Raw genomic sequence first — 24,539 nt, forward strand, 5'->3', positions numbered from 1 at the left:
GAGGCAATGTCATTATTTTTGGGAGTCTGGTTTATTATTTTTGATCTCTTGAGGCTAGCAGTACAATCTAAGAGCCTGATCCTACATACATTTATTTGTACCACACTTGGGAAAGCACTATCCTAATGTTAGTTAAAATGTTTCTTTCCCCTTTCCTGTTCCTCTCTGTGGTGGCACAGACTACAGTTTAGTCTTTTGAGGACTTTGATATATGTACTATATTGACGTGAATGTCTGATAGAAGGAGAGTGACACACAATCTCTAAAGGAGAACATTTACTAAAGCAATCAGTGTGTCTATATATGCATGCATAAAGTTTACCTATAACCCTTGAAACAACTGAACAGTGTCAATAACAACCCTTATTTTCAGAAAATACTGTTTTGGGGGGACAGAAGAGGGGCTCCCCAGGTTTTCCACAAGTTCAAATGAAAATTACAATGCATGCACTCATTCATACACTCTCCTAGGGCTCTTTTCTAGAAGGATTTATGCTTCTAAGTCTCCGTGGAATAGTGTTGAAACCCTCTGCAGGACACTTTTCCCTTAAATTTGGGAAACAAATGATCGTCCCACAGTCTCCTTCAAACACCCCTAGAGTCTTGGCAATGACAGCCTACAATTCGCACAGCCTGCACTGTTCTAGTCTCCTTCTTTTTCAGTGGGGTGAGGGAGCCTGCACTCTAGTACAACCACACTGGCAAAGTCCCTAAAGCACAATCCTTACAGATGCTTTTGGTCCTTCCTCTGCTCCAACACTGAATCCTCCAGTCTGGCTCCTGCTCCTTCTATTTATAAACTCCTCCCCCTGCCCTTGAGTGCCTGTTGGTTCCACTATCACAGAATGATTCTGGATGAGTCCTGCCAGTCTGCTAAACCCCATGGAAGTCACCAGGTAGTATCAAGCAGCTAATGAGCAGGTCTAGTGCCCGTCCCACCCAATTTCTGGATGATTCTACTGCATCCAGCAGAATCACCCTGCCCATTTCCAATAAGTCTGCAGGCACACAGAATACCCCACAACAAAGTCAAGAAATTATGTATCATCTGCACTGTTTGTTCTTTTATTTACACCACTAAATGCTGCAGTGCAAGTATGTGAGTTACATATGCACCTGAGTTTGTAAGCAGTCCAGTGCACTTGTACTTATGTAAGTAGTATTTGATAAGTACATATGCACCTATACTTGCATAAGCAGTCCAATGATCTCATAATTATTCATTCACAATTTTTTAATGAAAAATGTATTTACAAAAACCTAAATTGCACAGAAAATGTTCATTTTCCATTTTTTTTTTCCAATGGAAAATCAACAATGGTTTGGGGGTTTTGTCACTCAGTATTTTTTCCCACCTTTTTCTCTCTCTTCCCTCTTTGCCCTCCCTCCCTTTTTTCACTGGCAAAATGAGAAAAGGGGGGGTGAGAGGAAAAGGAGAAATAAGGATGAATGGAATGGCAGGGGAGTTTTACGGAAGGAAGGAAAGGGGCGGGGGGGAGGGGGAACCAGAAAAAAACTGTTAAGTACTTAACATTTTTCATTTTACAGATTTTGAAGGGGTATGTTAAACTAGAAAATTCTAAATTTTTCATTAAAAATATCAAACAACCAAACATTTGGTTTTAAGGGGGTGTTGCCTGAGAAAGTACAATGCACTTCACCAAAATACACTTTGGGTCATATTGACAACTAGCCCTACTGGGTGGATTTCCACTGACTTCAGCGGAGTTGCACCCTCTTAATATCATCACCATGGAAATGTAAATTAAGATTTTAGAAATATCAACATCTTAAATGTGACATTCTTTGGTGTGGGGGAATAAACTCTTGCTAATTCACTTTTGATTAGCTTTGATTAATAAAGAGTTGCAACTGTCTGAGAGGGAGTAAGTTCCAATCCTGCCATATAAATGCAGATTTTACCTTATACCAACTACAGCTTTGCTTGTTATGATTTGTGATGTCTTTATTTTTTAAAAAATAAATGTGTAATTGACTCCTCACAGTGATAACTCCCAGTCTGTTTAATGAATGCAAGCCCTCTTTACGGTTATATTAAAAAACAAACACCTGAAGTATAGTTCTGTAGACACACACTCAGACTGAATCAATTATTGCAGGTCTTTTCAAATTAATTGTTAAAACCTAATGGATAGATTCCAATTTTGGCTACACCAGTTTACTTTGTCACATGAGTGCTGTGGTTAGGTTCACCTGATGAGCGTAAAGCACTTTGAGATTCTTTGATAAAAGGTGCTATACCAGTGTAAAAATATTACTGCTTACAGTTATGATTTATGCAAGTCTCAACATTTTATGTGGCAAAAGGGCTAGCCATTTCCCCATTTATTTTTATTTTATGTTTATTTTATTTTATTGATTTATTTGTATCAATATTAGGTTCAGATTCAAATAAGGTGGGACCCTTCTCTGCAAATCAGGGCAGTTGATTACCCTAGGACATGAAAGCCTATATGCATGCTGTCTTTCCACTCAACCATATAATGCAACACTTTGCTATCTCCATTAAAGGACTTACTTTGTACCACATCATGCATTTCATAATATTTCCATCTAAATGCAGATTTCTGTGTTCCATGTGTACCATCTAGTCAGGTTTTCCATAAAAATACCAGCAGGAGAGTACATTGAAATTCATTTTGCATATTAAAGAAATCTGTTTGAGATTCCTTCTTTTATTTGTTTTATCAGCTCAAGCAATAAGCAAGAAAATTAGAGTTTCAGCAATAATGGAAAAGCCATTTATGATTTTATCAGACTTTTTTTTCTGCTTAGACAATTTACAGACTCTTAAGAACAAATAATTTTTATAGTGTTCCACAGCAAAATAAAATAAGTCCATCTGTATCATTTAACCCAAGTACTGTAGTAATGTACATTACCCAATGAGTAACACTCATACTGAATGCCTTTCTTCCCAATATTCACAACACATTTAATGTGCCCCATGGGAATTTGTTTCTCTTGAAAGCATTATTGCAAATGTCATAATATTTTCTGGTATAGCTCTCTGGCATGCACAGGTAAAAAAAGAAATTAGGTAGAATAGATTAGACAGCAGACCTGTCATTGGGAACACTTCATTCCAATTCTAAAAAGGGAAGACAATCAAAACTCTCATTGTCATGCTGTGTAAATCCAGCTTGAGTAGATTTATAAAGTAATACATTCTAGAAGGTTTTTATATGTAGACATTAATCATAAAATGCAAAAGAGGAAGTATACAATACAACTTAAAAATGATTATTGGATCCTGAAATATGTATCCTTGTTTACATACATACTGACATTATGATTGAAAAAAATAAATAGAAAAGATGTCTGACATTTACATTTTTATTTTCCCAATTCCCTAGAATCTTGTAAACATAACTTGGGCGCCTGAGACGAAAAAGGGAAATAAGAGATTTCTAGGAAGTATGAGGGAATATAGGATTATCTGAGGACTGTTCTCTTATGCAAGAAGGATATTAACTTAAATTTATCTAATTTATGTATTATTTTCATGAAATTCTCACAAAATATTATCACACTGACAATATATCATCTTCTTAAAGAGAGGATGCAATGCACAGATAAAGTGTGGATGGGCCAGAACAGTTTTTGCAATATACCTGTAATTTTTTTTTCTTCATGTGTTTCAGTGAAGCAAACACATTACCACAGAACAGTGCAGGCACCACTACCTCAATAACTGCTGTACACGCTGAGACCTTGATCTTGCAAACATCTGTGCTCATGCTTAATTTCATGTGGGTGAGATTTTTGTGCTGTGTCTCTAAGAGGTGGAGCACAAAACTTGCAGCCCAGGAGGAGTGGGGGCTATGGTGGCTTTAAGCCCTCCGGTTCTCAGCTGTCCACTGGCTAGACTGGCCTGTGGTGTAACTTAGCTCTAAGTTACACCACAGGCCAGTCTAGCCAGTGGACAGCTGAGAACCAGAGGGCTTAAAGACTCCCTCACTAGCTGCGGTGTAAGTGCCTAGTGATGGGGCCGGAGGTGGGAGATTGTCCCAGCTTCCTAGGGGCACCAGCACTACCCAGAATCTCTGCAGTGCTACTGCTGTGGCCTGACCCTAAAATGCCCTTCTCACCTCTGGCCCCATCACTAGGCACTTACACCGCAGCTAGTGAGGGAGTCTTTGTAAGACCGTTTATTGCTGTTTTCCTCAGCCCTGCATCAGAGAATTCTTCCCTGGTCAGATTTTGGCCACTTCACACACACACACTTTAAGCACACTGGTCAGATCTGGGTCTTTTAGGGCCCCTTGACACTGTTCTGGCCCTTTGATCCAGCATGTGTGGAAACATCACCCTGTGAATAGTCCCATTAACTTCAAACATAAGTGTGTGCAGGATTGAATCCTAAATTAATTGGCATTATAAAAATTAATGCCCACTTCGTCGGATGCATGTAGTGGAAATTTCCAGAGGCAGGTATAAATATGCAAGCAAGAGTGAGTCAGGCTAGAGATAACGAGGTTAGTTCAATCAAGGGGGATGAGGCCCTCTTCTTCAATACGTCTGTTAGTCTATAAGGTGCCACAGGACTCTTTGCTGCTTTTACAGATCCAGACTAACACGGCCACCCCTCTGATACTTAATTCTTACTAAAAATGTTTACAAAAGAAAAAAGATCAAAATAGAAATGAAATGTTTCAACATTGTTTCAACAAAGTGTTTTAATTGACCCAAACTGATTCTTGTTTTTTTCCAGGTGATGATTTGTGCAAATTTTTGAGATTTCAACTTTTCATCCAAATTTGGATGGGGGAAAAAGTTTGAAATCTTGAAAATTCTCGGAGAACAGGAAAACCATTTCCCACCCAACACTACTCCACCTCGGTGGGTCCTTGGGATTTTTTCTTAATAGCACAATTTGACCCATATTCTCTTTGTAATGCACAATGAAAAAACAAACTTTCTTGCACATTCATTCTTTTCCAGTTTTCACAAGTTTTTGGAAATTAATTAAATCTTTGATGTCAGTCTCATTTTTTCTTTTTGTTTCTATTGGTTTCTTGCTGGAAGGGAAACAAAAGGATTAAAGTTTATGATAATTGCAATTAATTTGGGAGTAAGGAACAACTTGAGTGTGTGTGTGTGTGTGTGTGCACGCGTGCGTGCTCTTGTATGTATATGTGAGTTATGTCACCTGATTTCAGTGCTGTGCTATCTTCTTTGTAATTCCATTATATTCCATCCTGCACAATCTTTTCAGGAATGTCTTGGCATGGCCATAGAGGGTAAGCATGCCCATTTAATTGGGGACATTTTTCCTTAGGGACATTTCATTCCCATAATTATGTGGGTGACCTGGATTAAAAGTCAAGAAGGGATATTAAATATAATAAAAATGTCCCTAGCAAAATGTCACAGGATGGAATTGTGCAAAAGTTGTGCAGCAACAGCATTGGTGATGAAAGTTACACCCATCATTTTGCTGTGTAACATAGCTGCTGGTGTTATTTTTAATCAAACCCTTTCAGTGATGTTGACTGACTGCATTACTAGGCAATGAAATTATGGGGGGAAAGGGTTGTTTCTCCAGGCCCTTATTTGATTTGCCTGATCTGACCAAGCATTGTGATTACAAAGGAAAAAAAATTCTATATAGTATTTTCAGGGCATTCTATTACCATGTGAGACAATGTCTTTGATTAGCTTGTATATTCATTGGTGATTAGGATCTGTGCTCCTGTAATATCCTCTGGAGTAGTGTATTTTGACATAAAATAAGATCCAAAATAAAGAAAAGTTATTTTACCAGTTGAGATTACAATAGGGGTTTTTAACTGATTTTTTTTACATGCTTTCACTGCAGTCCAGCATCTCAGCTATATTATTATAGGTGGAGCTGATAGCACCACCTATACTTAAGATTGCTTGACATTTCTCATTTTAAGATCTTGTTTTCAATTATTTATAATTTCTTCCTGTCTCAGGCAGAATCTTCAGAAAAAAATGGTTCAGCCATTTCTGAGACAGAGCTTAGGGAAAATCAGTTGTTTCGTCCATGTTTAAAAAACTTATTGCCACAATTTCACTGAGAAGCTCTAGCACCTCCATGCTTTGGATCAGGGATGAAATTTGGTGGGGGAGTTGTACTAGTAGCAGGGATGTGTCCCTTCTGGTGTTCCTGGAGGGTGGGGAAAGAAATAATTTTGGCCAAGTTAGAAACCTTTGAAAAGTCTCAGTTCAAACATACTCAATAGAGATTTGTTAGTTTGACAGCTAAATTCTCTTGGGCACAGGCACCAGAACTGAGATCAAGGAGATTCTTTATCTTGTGCTTTCAATATTTCCCATACTGGACCTATGCCAAGCATCCTGCCTGGAATGCAGAGGGAACAAGAGGTGGGCCAGGGGTTAGGAGGCGGTGGAAGGAAAAGATTGGGACAAGGAGCCTGGGGATACAGCCTGACACTGACAGCAGGGGAAAGGAGACTGGGCAAGAAGATTTGGAATCGGGATCCAGGTGTCGGGGAAATGAGGGTGAGGGGGAGACTTAAATCATATGAGGAGCCTCATGGAGGTTGGGAATGGAGGGTAGACTGAAATGAGAAGCCCATAGAGGGAGACTGGGATTAGGAGCTGGGGTAAATGGAAGACTGGGATTTGGATTGGGATCCCAGAACGGGAGATTGGGACTGTCTAGGCAAGGAGACTCAGGAGGAGATTGGGACTGAGATGAGGAGGCATGGGACAGGTGACGGACTGGAAAGGGGAGACAGTGGCAGGGCAAGAGAGACTCAGTTAGGACAGGTACAGGGGCAGAAGTGATCAGGTTTGGAGGGAATGGTCAGAAAAGTCTGTAATCACTAGAGAACATTCCCCTCCAGAACCTGGAATTGAAGCCAAGATTCCTGAGTCTCACCATTTCTGTGCTGTCAGCAAATATCTGTGAAACCCACTGGCAAAATGTCTCATCCTCTCTAGTGCTGGTCTACTTAAGGGATGACAACCTACTATTGCTAACAGTTACTGCATTAGCTCAGGGGCACAAGTATGTCTTGTGCCTCTATAGCTTCCAACCCTGCTGATGATTCTTTGGGGTGTCAATTGACTCTACACTATAGGATTTTAAAATGATGGAGTTTGCTTTTTTTAAATCTAGAAAATTATACACACACAATGTTAAAGCATTAGTAAGGTTCCAAAGTCAAGCTCTCAAAAATTTGGGAATACAGAATTAAGGTGGCCTCTGCAACCTTAATCCGCCCCCCTTGTGTGTATGCATTATGATACAGTCTTTCATTACAGGTGAAATCAAACACAGATTGGGTATTGATACCATACTTTTTAGATCCCTTAGAGATCCTAAACTCCTACACTGTGGACTGAATTGACCAGCTGGTAGGGTGTATCTTCAACCAATGGAGTCTGCACTGTACCTTCAAATTCCTCAAGGTGTTCTCCTCTTCCAATCCTCATACCTTCTGTCTTGCTCAGATTTATCTTCAACTAGCTGTTCTTCATCCATGAACTGATCTCGGCTAAGCATTGGGCCTGCTTAGTGACAGTGGTGTCATACATTGTCAAGGATAGGCAGAGCTCTGTCTCATCTGCAAATTATTGGCACTTGAGTCCATGATCCAGTTCACCTAATGGCTGCAAAAGAGATGCAGAATAGGACTGAAGAGAGAGAGACATATCCTTGTGAGATTCTGCAGGTAAGAGGTCTGGTGGTCGATGTGCAGTTTCCAATCATTACCCTATGGACACCTACCTCCAGGAAGGACTCAAAACATTTTAATACATTCATTATGCAACCCTGCCACATTCCTCTGGCCGATCAGCAATTTCTCATGACCACCTGTATCAGATGCTGCAAAGAGTTCCAGGGGTTTGCGAATAATTGTCTTGCCTTCATCCATCAACATACCAGCCGTCATTCATCGGTGCCATTACTGTTGTTTCCATCCCATGTCTTGGCCTGCATTCAGATTGTACTGCATCTAGGATATTTGCTGCAGCTAGATTCTTTTCTTGTCCCTGATTTCTTGTCCCTGACATAAGAACGTCACAGGAGATATCAGGGACTTCCTGCCCTTCTGCACATTTAGCTGCTGTCACAGAGACTGGAGGATCAATAACACTGGCTAGGTCCAATTTGGGTTTTCCTTCTTTTCATTAGTTTGAGGCTGAGCTTCATGTCAGAATACTGTATATGTCGCAGTGAAATGAGAGACGGGACTTCAATGAAATCAGAAAACAGGAAATAATGTAAGAAAACTTTGAGTGACAAAGCTGCACTGGTAGGTTAGGATGAGTGAAATGAAAAAATACACCTGACCAGTACACAGTAAATAAACTTTGTTTTGTATAGCTTCTGTTTTGTAAACTATACCTGGACCGGAAAGTCAAAAGCCCAGCTCCAAAGTTAGAACTGAATTCTCCCAGAGTTCAGCGATTGTTCAGATCTGGGCTTTGTTTTTGTTTTTGGCCAACAGCAAATACTGCTCCAGATTTTGATCGAATTTCCTCAAAGGTTAATGGTGTTCCATCTGGTATTTTGGTTCAAGTCCATCTCACAAAATGCTTACATCTTTTTACTCCTTATTGGATTCTGATTAATAAACTAATTATACAATCAATCCAAAAATTCAGAGTCAGAAATCCAAGGGAAAAAAGAGAGACAAAAAGAAAGCGTGCGGGGGGAGGAGAAGATAAGGCAAGAAGCGTAGGAGAGGTGGTCAATAGACGGTGTCTAGTAAATGAAGAGCACATAAAAAGGACATGTGATTCAGAGGTTTTCAGTATAAAACAATGGATCATGCATGTCAAGGAATAAAGTTCATATGTTTAAAAACTGTTCAAGCATGTTTTGATGCCTTGGAAAGGCTGGCATACAAAAATCACAAAAATAACAGGAGTACTTGTGGCACCTTAGAGACTAACAAATTTATTAGAGCATAAGCTTTCGTGGGCTACAACCCACTTCTTCGGATGCATAAAGAGTGAACCATATATTGAGGAGATATATATACACATACATACAGAGAGCATGAACAGGTGGGAGTTGTCTTACCAACTCTGAGAGGCCAATTAAGTAAGAGAAAAAAAACTTTTGAAGTGATAATCAAGATGGTTCAGTACAGACAGTTTGATAAGAAGCAAGTGTGAAAATACTTACAAGGGGAGATAGATTCAATGTTTGTAATGGCTCAGCCATTCCCAATCCCTATTTAGCCCTGAGTTGATTGTGTCTAGTTTGCATATCAATTCCAGCTCAGCAGTCTCTCGTTGGAGTCTGTTTTTGAAGTTTTTCTGTTTTAAGATAGCCACCCGCAGGTCTGTCAAAGAATGGCCAGACAGGTTAAAGTGTTCTCCCACTGGTTTTTGAGTATTATGATTCCTGATGTCAGATTTGTGTCCATTAATTCTTTTGCGTAGAGACTGTCCGGTTTGGCCAATGTACATGGCAGAGGGGCATTGCTGGCACATGATGGCATATATCACATTGGTAGATGTGCAGGTGAACGAGCCACTGATGGTATAGCTGATGTGATTAGGCCCTATGATGGTGTCACTTGAATAGATATGTGGACAGAGTTGGCATCGGGCTTTGTTACAAGGATAGGTTCCTGGGTCAGTGTTTTTGTTCAGTGATGTGTGGTTGCTGGTGAGTATTTGCTTTAGGTTGGGGGGTTGTCTGTAAGCGAGGACAGGTCTGTCTCCCAAGATCTGTGAGAGTAAAGGATCATCTTTCAGGATAGGTTGTAGATCTCTGATGATGCGCTGGAGAGGTTTTAGTTGGGGGCTGAAGGTGACAGCTAGTGGTGTTCTGTTATTTTCTTTGTTGGCCCTGTCTTGTAGGAGGTGACTTCACAAAGTGCGCAAGTGCAGTCCTCCATGCCTGAGGATGCTGAGGATTTCCATCTCTACAGCTCTAGTCTGTTAGCCACTAAGGAGGTGCAGAGAAACAATGCACTTGGCAGTCTGTGAGATCCAAGGACCTTGGAATTAATCACTTTATGGATAGCTGTGGCATGAGTGGGATCATCACTTGGAGGGTGAGGGAAATCCTGGAATATGGCCCTACCCAAAAAATCTTTTAATCCCAGAGCATTCCCACTGTGTATGCAGTGGTTTCCCTCTTGGAGTCAGACAGCCCAGGAGGTATCTGTATCTTTTATCCTAGTGCTACATACTATGGTGGGAGGCCAATGGAGGTGGAAGAGTTCCCTGTTGTACCAGTCTTTGATGGAGGTTATGGGTGGAAACCATAGCCCATTTGAGAGTGTAACTGAACGTCTTCGCCCGTTAGGATTTTAAAGGCTCTAGGCTGAATTCTGGAGAATGTACACTGAAAGAGTGTATGAATCAGTAGTGAATCAAGTCTTCCGGTTGAACTCAATCCCTTAAGGAAGACTAACAAAGAGAGAGTCTCTGGGGTTCCAAGTGTATCTGTATCCAAAATATTAGTGAGTAGATTTTGAAATAGACACTGCCAAAGACACTGCTTTTGCAGATCTGTTAGATGGAAAATAATGTGTATTCTACTTTAATAAAACCTTGGAAGCTGACTTTGCTGAAGGAAAAGTTTTCAGTCTGAAGAAAGTAAAAAAGGGAGAAGATGAACAGATAGCTACAGATCAGAGCTCTTCACCCTATTCCAGGTAGAAAACTGACAGTTGAGGCAGTTATTAGCCCTTTGCCTTTTGTACTGAAAAGTTCAATTCACTGAATAATAGGGAAATTTAGTAGATCAGAACTTTATGATTTGGGGTTCTAAACCCCAAACATTGACAGGGGGCATTGTGTTAGTATTGCACGAGAGTGTGAATAAATTAATCCCCCCTCTGTACAGTATTGCCATGCAGAGATATGCAACTAGGAAAGCCAAACACAGCCAGTAGTAGTTACAGAAAGACCAGGAAAAAACTAGTTTTCCTGATTTGTTCTCCCTTTTACCATTGTAATGTATGGAGACCCAAAACCGATTAGAACTGAAAAAGGAGATCTTTTATTCTGGTATAGTTTACTTAGACAACCAATCAGCCTCCATCCTGGAAAACTTCATCCTCCCCTTACACCCCCAACACACTGAAGCATGCTCAGCACTGCATTAGAACTTCGAACAGTAATTAGCTATTTTCATATTGGCCAACAGGTGCTAATAACCATAACAAAAATACCTACAACATTACACCTCTCTTTCTTCTTCAGGCAACCTCTGTCTTTGTTTCCTGTGGTAGCCAGTAAGGATGAATGAACCTCAGGCATTCAGATACAACACTGGTGAGCTTTTTATAAACACCTAGCTAGATTAGACAGTCAGAACGATTAGAGGAGTAGAACTTTGGAGTTCAAGATTTGGCAAACTTTATCAACTATTTCACAAAATGAATTTGAGTTTCAAATTATTTATGTGCTTAGATTTAAACCCCCTCCTCATCAGCCCCCCCCCCACACACACACACACAATGATTCAGTTAAAACAGTGTATTTCCATCTAAAGAGGAGCCTGTGAAATGTATTAAGGACAGAAAAGGGTTCTTTCTAGGCTGGCACAAGTGGGTGGTACACATCTGACATAAACTGCATACAGTGTAGATATACTGGGTCAGATCCTCATCTGGTGCAAATCAACTGTATGAGGTCCAGTACTGTGACTAGTGCTGGATTGATGTATAATTTAATTCACAGCAGAGTTACAGCTTTAGCAATGGTGTAAGAAGCTCCCTAACACTTCCCCCCATCACCATATGCCTCAGTCCAGACTTATACCATTACTAGAATCAACAAACCATACAACCTTCAGCTTCTCTGAAGAGACCACTAATAAGGACAACAATTGTGATGTGGATCACCTGTCCACTGGCAACCGGGGTTATCCTAGTAACTAATTTCAGGTAGACCGCCAAACAGCAGCCATCAGATGGAAAATATTTTCTTCTTTCTGCTATTTAATCTGCTTTTATGCATGAGGGGACAAGGTTGTGCTTCTTTAAAACTCTGATCCAACCTGACATGAGAAGATGTGCTTGTCGTGTCACATCAGAGGTCTAAAGAAATTGAACTTTCTTTCCATGTTGTGGAAATAGCAGAGTGGGAGGGAAACAGCCAGGCTGATTCTCCACCCTGTTACAACCATTTTAAGCCAGTGGAACTCCATTGAAATGGCATAAAACTGGCATAAAATGGGTTGTAACAGGGGAGAGAATCAGGTCCATGAACTGCGAACTGCTGAGTTTCTGTTTGCTCACTATCTAGGCGCCCAAATCTGCTCTCAGTGATACTGATGTGAATCTGGAATAACTGCACTGAAGTCAAGGGAGTTACTACTCCAGTGTAACCAAGAGCAGAATCTGTCCCTAAATAATAGTTAACTTTATCCAACTCAGATGAAAACTTACAGAAATCTTGACAAATTTACATTATCCTTTGCTAGTAATCATACAGTACCATAGTCCAACTGTAGAGCAGAGAAATAGCTTTTTAGAGAAATTTTCAATGTACAAATTTGAGCAGCTTGACAAATTGAGCACTCTTTCACAAAAGAAAGAAATCTGTGCTATTTGCTCCATTTTGAGTCACATCATAATAGTGGGGGGATTTAGCAGGAGGGTTTGGGGGGGCTTTCTTTGGTTCTCTCTTTTTTTCCCTTTTTTTTTTTTTTTTGGGTAAAGCCTGATTAACACAATGCAAAACCAAAGAAAATGTACGACATTTACTATAAAAAAGTCAGTTTAAGAAAGAAATCAATTTACTGTTAATTCATTATTACAGTAATTTATGAGTCCACCAATATTCCGAATAAGGAGAATTTATATAGGGGCTCTTGTTGATATGTACCTAAGGAAGAAGACAAGGCAAAAATCTTTTTTGTTTTTTATCACAAACTACTATGTCCTATACTTACTTGAGGCAGAACTAGGTGAAAGCAAGATAGAAAGCAAGGAAGACAGAAAGACTCATTGCATTTGGCTTAGTAGGATAGGACACTTTTTAAAAATACAAATATTACTTGCCTGATGAGATAACAAAGAAATTGAATGTTAAAACGTGTACAGGAAAATACCTATTAAGTCTAATGAAATTACCTACTTGATTTGATGATGGTGAAGTTCCTTGTGCATAGCTCTGAGAGTTGTACTGCAAAATCTCCAAATTGGAAGGGGCATGAGATTAAATTTTGTTTCTTCTGAACAAGATAGGTTCCCCTATTCTGCATGCCAATTGCTAAGATTTAGATTTGTTCTAAAGGATGGATGGGGAAATGTGCTTGTGTTACAACTACTAAGCCTAAGAGTTAGAAATTATTTGCATATTCTCCAGTTACTCTGAAGATGCTCTTTCACATCTGTTTTCTATGTGCAGTACATTAATTAGTTTTCAAAATCTGGGTTTAGACCCCAGTAATCTATCTCATATACCTTCATGAAAGAAACAGAAGGGTTACATGATTGCTGCTGTATTTACTGATCTAATAAAAAGCTTTTCAGATGGTGAATCATGAGACAACAAATATGAATTCAAGCATTCTTCATTAGTTTCAGTATGCCTTATAAAATTTTGCACAGCTAGTGATAAAGTTAACTGTTCTGACTTATTGCTTGTTAAAATGGGAGTAACCATAGAACTCAAGTTTGCTTAGCTCTAAATATCAGGAAAATAGCAACATTTCAATTACCATTGCCAATAACTGACAATGGTAACTTTGTTTTGATTGCAACTGTTTTCTCTTGTTTTGATGTTCTCTGTAGCTGCTTAAGTAGATTTATTCTAGATAGTAATCCCTATCAGGTTTTACAACGATGTCTCTACTTGGATGCCCTCTGACTTGACTATTGATTGACTGTATTACAACTTCTTCTACAGCATCTTCTTTGTCTTCAAGATTTGTTTCCAAACTGAATTTTGAAAAGTGTGTGTACTATTAAATTCTGAGTTTTATGGAGTTCCTATACAACTGATCCAAAAAGTTATTCCTGGTCTAGAGCACTGAAAATGTGCATACTCAGGTTCTGTATAAACTTGAGGGTCAGATTCTCCTATCCTTACTACTGCTGAGTAGTGCCTTCCACTATGAGTAAGCCCACTGTTGTCAGTGGAACTACTCAGAGACTAAGGTACTACACCAGGTGGTAAGGATGGTGAGATCTGACCCTGAATGTCTAGGTATTCATAAAAAGCAACAGAGGGTTCTGTGGCACCTTTAAGACTAACAGAAGTATTGGAGCATAAGCTTTCATGGGTGAATGCCCACTTCATCAGTCTTGCGTCTGATGAAGTGGGCATTCACCCACGAAAGCTTATGCTCCAATACTTCTGTTAGTCTTAAAGGTGCCACAGGACCCTCTGTTACTTTTTACAGATTCAGACTAACACGGCTACCCCTCTGATACTAGGTATTCATATTTTGTCTACATTAGCTTTTAACCTCAAGGAGACATTTATGTAGCCAAAATAATGTGTACTTGGTCTCCTCACCATAACTCTGCCACCCATGAACTAAAATACTTCTATTTAATATTGATGTACTCACATCCCTCCGTGTTTCTCATTTGTCTGTTTTGTCTTTGGTTTAGATTCAGCTTGCAAGTTCCTGTGGGACAAGGATCTTATCTTCTCATTCTCTGCCTGTAAAACACTGATCTTAGACTTCCAGTACTAAATGATCACTGTACTGTCCTTAATATTACGTGGGTGATAAGTAGTGAACAGGCCATGTTCAGAGTGAGCTTCACCCAAGTAACCAGGAACATTACAAGCATTTTTGTGTTAGCCAACATGGAAAATATGTATTGATTAATCTGTGCCATACTGCACCATGTTTGAGATTATGCCACATATGGCAAAAATATTTTGCAAGATGTTCACTATAGAAATGTTACATATTTTCTACCCTTTTTGTTATAATTTTATTATCATTCTATTTTGACACTGTTGATGAATATTAAAGTCTGCTACTAGAGAAGGGTCATGTTTTAGCATGCAGGTAACTTTTCTGCTTGTCGCACTTCTTTAATATTTACTTTTTGCACAGATATTTATAATTGCTTATTATATTATAAAGTTGTTTTCACATATTAATTAAAGTATTTTTTTCCTTTGGATTATCCAGTCACATTATGCCGTGTGATTGCTTTCCTCTTTGAAACTATTGTGTAAGTTATTTGTATCTTTCAATAACAGAAAGATGAGACAATAAGATTTTCCATTTTTTAATTTAAGCAAAATAATGTAAGGTTTTCCCTAAGTAGATTTCATTAAATATTCTGTCTTTGCAATAAATTACACCACATAATAGGCTTTCCTGGGCTTAGCATGAACATGTATGGTTTTGAAATGTGTCAAAGTTTGATGGGCTGAGAGTGAGTTGTGGGAAAATCTTGTTTGCTGTTCATAGTTCAGACAATGACTTAATGAGGCCAAGTTTGATTTGTTAAACTCTGGACGTAGGATTTGACTTGTCAATTGTGGGTAGAAATTGTAAAACTGGAATTGTAAAATAATTTCTAAGCCTGACCTCAGATGCCAGTACAGAGTACCTAAAAGAGCATCTGAACACCCCCACCTAGTCACAGGTATACTGAGCCCATGGTGACCACCAAGTTTTTCTATCCCTTTCACAAGTACTACCTAAAAGTCAATTCTCCTGGGAACAGTGTAATAGTAAAATCTAGTCAGTGTTGTCATCTGCGGTGGGAATGTACTTGTTTAGAAGTATCTTCTTCATGGGCAGTACCTATAAGACAACCTTATGTTTGAAGGTAGAGATAGAAGGAAAAAAGCTTCATCTGTTCACAGGCCTTTAAATACATTTGGCCATATTGTGTCCTCAGTTACACCCATGCCACTACAGATTAACTCCCCTGAAGCAGTGTATTTCTACCAGAATAACTGAGAGCAGAATCTGGCCTTTTCCCTTTGCCAACACTTGGAGCACAACTTAGTTGTCCCTATCTCTGCTATAACATTAGCTATAACACTTATAGGCATATAACTGTCTTCCTTATAATGGAATACATGACATTTAATAAACTAAACACATATGCGCTGTTCAATTGGCATGTGCCTTATAAGTGAAGGTTTCACCTTAGATTCTTACCAAAATACACAAAAGTTCATTTGGGTTTGTTTTTTTTTAAAGGACAAATCAGCCAAAAACTATGATAGCTTATGCTCCAGTCCAGCAAAGCACTTCAGTGTATGCCTAACTTTAAGCACATCGTCCTCTTGACCTTGACCAGGACCAGAAAAGTGAGACCATGGAGCAGGGGTATGTGCAACAGAACTAATTTGGTTGAAGTCCATTAAAGACATTTTTACCAAGTATTCCTGCATTTACCAAAGGAGATACACACAATATGAAATAAATTGCCTGACCTCCACTGGCTCAGAATTCATTTTTTAGAGCAGATTTTTACTCTCTTTATTGCGGAAAGGGAGAATGGTGCATTAAACATGGCCCTGTACATTCGTAAAACCACAGTCCATACAGCCACTCTCATTTTGACTCAAACAGCTTTAAATTATCAGATCATGTTTGCCTTTTGAAAGCTGACTCTGAAAACTGGAAGGATTTACAAGTGCATTCTGTTGCTATTTCTTTGTCCCCTGTCATTAGAAATGAGGTAGTAAATCAAAACCAGTGCATGGATTTCCCTTTTGGCACATTTATCCCTACAGGTCATTACTGTGTGTGGGCAGAAAGTGCTGGTGCACTTGAGAGCTATTTTCAGCCTTCTGTTAGTGGAATCACAAATTTGGCTCTATGCTTGATTAAAGATTTATCCTTTATGGGATTTCTTCATTTCTCACTATAAACATATAAATGAGATGACAACAAGAAAAAGTCTGACTAGTAAATTAAAGAAGTAGCTTTCTTTTTTGTTTTAAGAAAGCCATCTAGTTTTCCTCTATGCTAGCAGGGGTCTGTTTTTATATATGTTTTTATTGTTTTGCTTCACACATTTCTCAAAATGAAAGGGGCAGCCGCAAATCTCATAAACCTGCAAATACACTTTTCAAAGTAGGAAGCACCAGAATGGAGAAACCACTATAAAAAAAACAGATTACTGAGCCACCCAGTGCAGCAAAATGTCTCTGACGCTGGCCAATATAGATGCTTCAGAGAAAGATAAAACAAAATAATGCACTTCACCAGTTATGCAATGCTGTACATGGGGGAGACAAATTCCTCTCTTACCCCTGTAGCCATCATCTGATTCCCTGAAGCATGACATTTGACTACCTTTATCTTAGCATGGGTAACTACAATAATCTAGTCCTTTTTAAAAATTCAGTTACAGCTTCTGACTCTGGCATCAGGAATACCACAAACTGAATCCATACAGAGTGCAAGGGGAGAAATATTTACTTTAATTAATTTTTCATTTACCTGCTATTCATTCCAGTGGGTGACCCTTTGTTCTATGGGATAGCATTAAAGGTAGGGACTGATCAGTGGCTTCCAGGGATTTCACCAGTGAGGTCAAGGAGAGAGCAAAAGGCTATTTTTGATGCTGTCCTGCTTAAATTCTGAATCTAATGACACATATTGAAAAAGTACAGTACAGAAGAGTTATCCTATATATATCTAAAATGAGCTAAGGCCAAGTTTTAACAGTGAGTGCTGCAGTGTTTATCCTATACACTTTTAATTATATTGTTCTCATCCTGTTCTCTCCTCATCACACCATACAAAGAATATAAAAGAGCAACGGAAACAATTTCTCAGTTTTGTTTGTAGTGATAAGTGTGATAGCCCAGTGCCATCACTGCAGAAAAATAAACAAGCGAGACAAGCCATGGAGTTTTGGCTATGTGACAAAAGGATTGCATACAGCAACATAGTAAGTCACTTAAGTATTACAGATTTTGCTATGCATTCCTGAAAGTTGTGGGGTTGAGAACAGACTCAAAGATAGCATGACAGCAACATGTGAAACGTGTTTTCCCTTTTTAATGTCAGATTAAGAGACAAATGCTGAACATGAAGTGCACTAGGGAAAATTGTACAGAGTGTAGCTGCATATTATTAAGGCAGCAGGGTTTATACAATATCTTGACTCTTATTTTTGTTTTAGTTGCTGCAGTTGTGTGTTTTGGAGGGCTTCTTCCCTGTGTATTGCCCTACAAATCCAATTTCCACACTTTCCAGTAGGGATTGTACACATTTTCTGTGGACAATAGATAGTGCTCTTTCCTTCATATTTATCATCTATATCACTGGCTCCTCATCTCTCCTCCATCCTTGTCCATTGCAGCAACTAGAAACTGCTTTGTCTGAAATACAATTACTGCAGCGTATGTCTCTGTTGGTGGACCAAGGTGTCAACTGATAATCTGACATAGTTTGTCACGATGGATAATCCTAAAGAGCCCTGTGTGGATAATTCATAAGAAATAATGTATTCAAGAAATTTCACCTTTTTTTCTTTATCTTGTTCCTGAATTGGCCACAAAACTGGGATTTTCTTGAATATATTCATTATTCAGAATTATTTACCAAAAAACTTCCATGAAATTTTCCATGACCTGTAACATGTTTGGATGCCTTTCATTGAGAGCGTTTGATATTCAAAGTCTGAGTTATTTAGATGGGCTACGTGACACATGGCATGTGTTTGTGGCCTGATTAGATAAGTCTAACTCATAGAATCAGTTTGCTGGTGAAATTTAAGCATTAGAAATTTGAAATTTAATTTCTGCAACATTTGCTTAAAATGTGCTGTTTCTGGCCCTGATTCAGGAAAGCACAAATCTGCACTTAAGGTCATGCTTATTGAGAACAGCACTTATGCATATGCTTAAAATTAGGGACATTCTTAAGTCCCATTGACTTCCATGGGATGCAAGCAAGTACTTAAAGTTAGGCCCGTGTTTAAGTGCTGTACTGAATAGGGATGCTTTCCTGATCTGGTTCTCTGTGAATGTTCTTGCCACTAAACTTATTTATTAGAATATTAATGGAAATAGGGTGATCAGATGTCCCGATTTCATAGGGACAGTCCTGATTTGGGGGGCTTTTTCTTATATAGGCACCTATTACCCCCCACCCCCATCCCAATTTTTTACACTTGCTATCTGGTCACCCTAAATGGAAAGCAAATATCATGAAAGCTTATGCTAGACTTAACATCTCTCAGTTAATGTCATCAGCCTACTGCTACTATAAGGTTAGTTTCCAAAAAGAAACAGGAAGCTCTGTGGTACTTTATTGGCATGTAGCATACAGGTCAATGAAGAAAAAAGCATGCCAAAGTGTGTGTGTGGTTTTTTTTTTCAAGTAATGCCTGACCGTTCATTGAGAAACATATGTCACATGCCAGGAAATGCTGCAACCCCTTTCACATTTTTAGAAAGAACTTCCATTTCTTTGGATTCTCTCTCATGTGACGGTTTGAAACAGCTGAATAAGAATATGAAAACCTTGAATGTATTAGTAACTTGATTGCATTACATTTAGAATTCTTCATTTGTGAAATAATCTCAAATTTTAATGATCAATGATGAAAATTAGCATGTTGTACAGTGATGTGTATGATCCACTCATTGTTTTATGGGTAATACAACCAACGGGGAAGCTTGCAGATCTACAGAATGACTCTTAGTGTTCAGTTTTGCCTTTCACTTCACTGACATTCATGCAACATGCCACAAAATGCTGCTACCTGAACTGTTCTCTTTTTTAGCCTAACCTCTTCCCATATTTATAGGACATATGAGATGGATGAGTGTAATCCATTCATTAGATTATAGACCCCAGGGCTCCCACGGGGTACTTACAAATCCACATGATGTCCCTATCATCCTGGATTTTGCATTTGAATCTCTGATTTATCTCAAAGATGTGTAGAATGGTATGAAGGCAGACAGCTCCCGATTGAATCACTTTGCATCTGGGGAGATTCATGTGTATTGTTTATTCCACCATATGTATAGAATAATTTACACACTCTAAAAAATGAGTTCCTAATTCACTCATTTGAGATGATAGGATATGAATAACTGATGCTTAGGGATAAAATGACCCACTTTTCATGAAACACACCCTTTTGGGGAGAATCTCAGTGAGCAAACACAGACTTTTGAAGATGTTAGAATGCTTCAGAGCTATATTCTCCCCTGTAAATATCACTCACGTCATGAGCTAGTGTTTGGTGATTTGCATAGGCTGGATCCTGCAAGGCACTTCATGGGCTGGATCCTGCAAGGTGCTGAGCACTTTCAGCAACAAAGCATCACACTTAACAGTAAGCATATGAAGAGTCCCATTGATTTCACTGGGACTACCTGTGTGCTAAAGAGCTCATCATCCTGTTGCACAGCTGAGAGCAGGACCAAGACTTACAAGGGACCATGGAAAAAGTATCCCCCAGCTGATTCTCTGTGGATAAATACTTTTGGGAGGAGTAATTCCTGTCTCACACTTCTACATGAAATTGTATTTTCTCCATGAGCCTGAACTCCTATATTATATTATTAATTATTATTATTATTATTGTTTTTGTTATTATTGTTATTATTTGTATTAGTGTAGTGCCGAGGAACTCTAATCATGAACCAAGACTTGACTCGACTAATTTCAATGGGCCTTTGACTACTCCATGTAAAGAAAATCCTTCCTGCAAAGAGGGTTAAGAAGACATTGCATGCTAGCATTCTCTATGTAAAAGCTAAGATCTGATAAACCCTCCAGAGCTGTACACAGTACTTGAGCTTCTGAAGTTTATCCTTTATGGGATTTCTTCATTTCTCACTATAAACATATAAATGAGATGACAAGAAAAAGTCTGACTAGTAAATTAAAAGAAGTAGTACTTGAGCTTCTTTTGGTAACGCTGTGTTTAGCATTCATGTTAGTCTAGAGGCAAAAAGCAAAACATATCATCTAGGATGGTTTAATTTGCTTTAATTAAGAGCGCAATGGATACATTCATAATGATGTATTTTGATGCATATTTCAATTGGATGCCAATGTGATGCCTTTTGTTTCACTGTCAAAAATATTACCAGATTATTTTGCCTTTGTGAAATTTGGAAATTAAGAATTAGTTGTTAATTTGTTGCACTGTGAAAAAGGCTTAAGAACTTTCTTATATTGCTGTTATCAGCAGAAAACTATTTTGACCTTAGAAACTGGAATATATGCAAACATTTGCTTTAGGAATGTTTTGTATCCTTGCAATGTGATGTTGCTGATATATATATGTAAACCACTATTATGTAATTAAAAATATATAAAAGTAACATAAGGAAAGTTATCTTTACATATGTACTGACAATGTCTCACCAGTAGATATAAATGGAGATTTCAGAGCTAGCTATCTCAGCTTTATAATAACCCAACAAGCAGAAACAAAAGATTCTGTTCTTGTTGTATGCAGATTAAAAAAACCCACCCAAAAAAAAAAAACCCACACAACAAAAACGTCACTACAACTGCACGTAAATTGCAAATTGTAACTTTTTAAGAAATGCATAATCAAGTGTGTAAAAATTTTATTTCCGACTATAGAAACTGATTATAAAATTTATAGATTGATTACAAATTGAAGGCTAAATATTCAGCTGGGGATCAATTAGTGTAGCTCCATTATCTCCTACAGAGCATTTGGTTCTAAACCCATGAAGCCCAATCTCCAAGTAGTCACTTAAGGTGCATGCTCAGATCTCACATTTGCAAATACAAATGAGCATTTGTCCTGGTTGCATGTCTATATGCAGCTCACTTGAGCATAATAATACAAAGTAGTCAGTCTTGAAAATGGGTCCAGGATATAGGTGATGACTAATGAAAACTTGCCTTTCATTTTATTTCTTGTTTCACAAGTAGCTATTCAGGCTATTGCTAGACTAGAGAGCTTACAATGGCTAGCATACCCACTCTAAGCTAATGGGAGAGAGGTCTCCCGTCGACTTAATTAATCCACCAAATGAGCGGCGGCAGCTATGTCAGCAAGAGAAGCTCGCCCACTGATATAGTGATGTCCACATCGGCGCTGAGGGTGGTGTAACTTATGTCTCTTATTTACACCCCTGAGCGACATAAGTTACATCGACGTAAGTGGTAGTGTAGATATAGCCTCGGTAAGGGACGGTTTTGAACAAACACAAGTGCAACTGGGGTAAAAAAATATACTCATATATCTGCCAAGTAATTCTCTAATGGCCACAAAACTGGTTTTGGTTTTATTTTACAGCAAAATGCTGGCAATAAAGCAGTATCAGCTTGCACTGCCCACACTGTGCTCAATTAATTTACACCATTCTATCTCCTTCAATTCAGTAGTAGTATTTTTGTCTAAATAAAGTCTGAACTTTCATCTGGTCTGATGTGCCCCAGAAGATATCTGTGTAGTCAGCCCTTTGGACAGCTGAGTAGGCTGTCATCTCCAACTTTACTCAAGAGGAACGGAATATTTTAATGCCATAGCGGAAGATATTTGAAGCTGCTGTCAGATGAGGATGGATCTGTCTCTTAGAAGAGGAAAAGGTAGGCTGACCTAACCTCTCAGTTCAGACATAAGCCTTCCAAAGTTGGTTCCTTCCTGGGCTCTCATCCAGTTTGGGGAGACATCTGAGTTGCTAACCTTGAAAATAATGTTAGACTCAGTGAAAAGGCAAACCTCAGAAAGCTTGATAGCTCAGGGAGATTTGGACAGCTTGTGTGCCTCCCACGACTCCACACATAGCAAGGAAAGGGGTGATGTCTCTTTTTACCTGGACCCAAATCGTACAGGGACTTAAAGGTTGGAACTAATACAAAAAATTCCTTGCAGAAACCCACAGCAATCATGGACCACTCGAACTACATGCTCCTTAGCTTTGCTCATTTGTACTAGAAGGCCGCAAGACTCTGACTACACATTGCTTGCACACAATAAAAATGTTATGGGAAACTGCTCACAGCATAGCCAAAATGCAGGTAAGAGTGTGCAGCAAACCAGCCTCAGAATGAGCATTTGGTGAGGTTTGTTTACCAAGTGCTATTGTGTTAATTCTTGTTATAAAAGCACACAGTAAACTGGATACATCTTAGTAAAAATATCTCTAAATTCAAATTGATCTGGAATTCATCAGTCTAGAAATAAAGACACGTATGTTGCAGGGATAGGCTTTCTAAAGAGTGGTGTGATGCTTCTTATTCCATTTAGTTTAGAAATACCACAAGAACAGCTTCTCTGCTCGTACTTAGCCACTTTGTGTCCCAAAATGAAACCAGGAAGTGCAGAGATAAGCAAAAACAAGGGGAGTGAGAGACAGGGGGAGAAGAGAGAAGGAAGGAACCATTCCGAATCTCCTGAATATTCCATTTAGGTCTTATTTTGTCCAAACTGGTTCTCCCATTGCTAGCAGTGACATAGGTCTCTGTAAGGGTCCAAACCTGGTTTGTCACCGATGTGACATTCAGACTGTGGGTGGTGATGATCTCCTGATCTTGCTAATGTGGGGGAAGAGTGATCCAACAAGATCACTCTGTGCTCACCTCTAGATTGTGATGCAACCATGCAGGCAGCTTTCATTACTTTCAAGTGGCATCTTTAAAGCAGCTGTTACCATTTGTACAGTAAAATTAGGCTAACATTTTTGACAGCATTCCGGGAACATGAACATTTCTTCTTTGAAGTTCACCTGTGAAACATCAGCTATTAATGATTCTTCTTTTGTGCTTTCTCAAATTATACAGTCATGGAAATTTTGGGCCCTGATACTGCAGTCCAAGCCTCCATTTGTGTGCTTGTAACATTATGTGTGTGCACCAACAGGCCTCTTGTGAACGTGCAGGTAATGGAATTTTCACACACAAACCTCATTTGTGAAAAAGGGTTTTGCACATGAAAATTACCTATCTTCTCTGAATATGGCTGTTAGAATCTATTAAGGGTTGTGCATGGGACTGCAAAAAATTGTGGACCCACTGAAGATCAGGACCTAGATATTGTGTAATTGATCCTTACCATAAGTGTAGGATTGTTCTTTATCATAGTTTTTCTAGTGCTTTGTTACTCTTTTGGCTCAAGTAGGGGGTCTGTGGTAAAAGTCTTAGGTTCAATCCCCAGTGGAAAGCTTGGTATCTGTAGTTATGTGACTACAGCTTGTTGTACGGCAAAACATCATTGACTTTAGTGCATTCTCCCTGTGATTTGTCTAGTAGGTAAGGGAGGTGGGGATTAACATAGCAACATTTTGACATTTTTGCAAATATGAAGCTGTGGAAAATCCAATACAAATGTTTTGTTCCCAATATGGAAACTTCACAAACCAAATTCTAAATATACTTTTCAGCCATGCCATAGGACCTGCTTAAAGGGTATTTTGATAGCTTGGAGCGGACCAGTTTCAAAAGGAAGGGTAAGTGAAATAGCAGTGTATTTAGCCAATTGCCCAGAATTAAATTTCTAGATTAAGGAATATGGTGATGCACTTAGATAGTTGGAAAAGAAAGTAGAGGTGATTCATGCATGTTATGTTTAATAGATTATTGACATGTTTTGCAGTTGCTAACTGGGGAAGCAAATAATGGCAGAATCATCCAACAATTTTTTCCTCTTATGTCCTAA

The sequence above is a fragment of the Emys orbicularis genome, chromosome 3 (assembly GCF_028017835.1).
Source record: "Emys orbicularis isolate rEmyOrb1 chromosome 3, rEmyOrb1.hap1, whole genome shotgun sequence".
Lineage (NCBI taxonomy): Eukaryota > Metazoa > Chordata > Testudines > Emydidae > Emys > Emys orbicularis.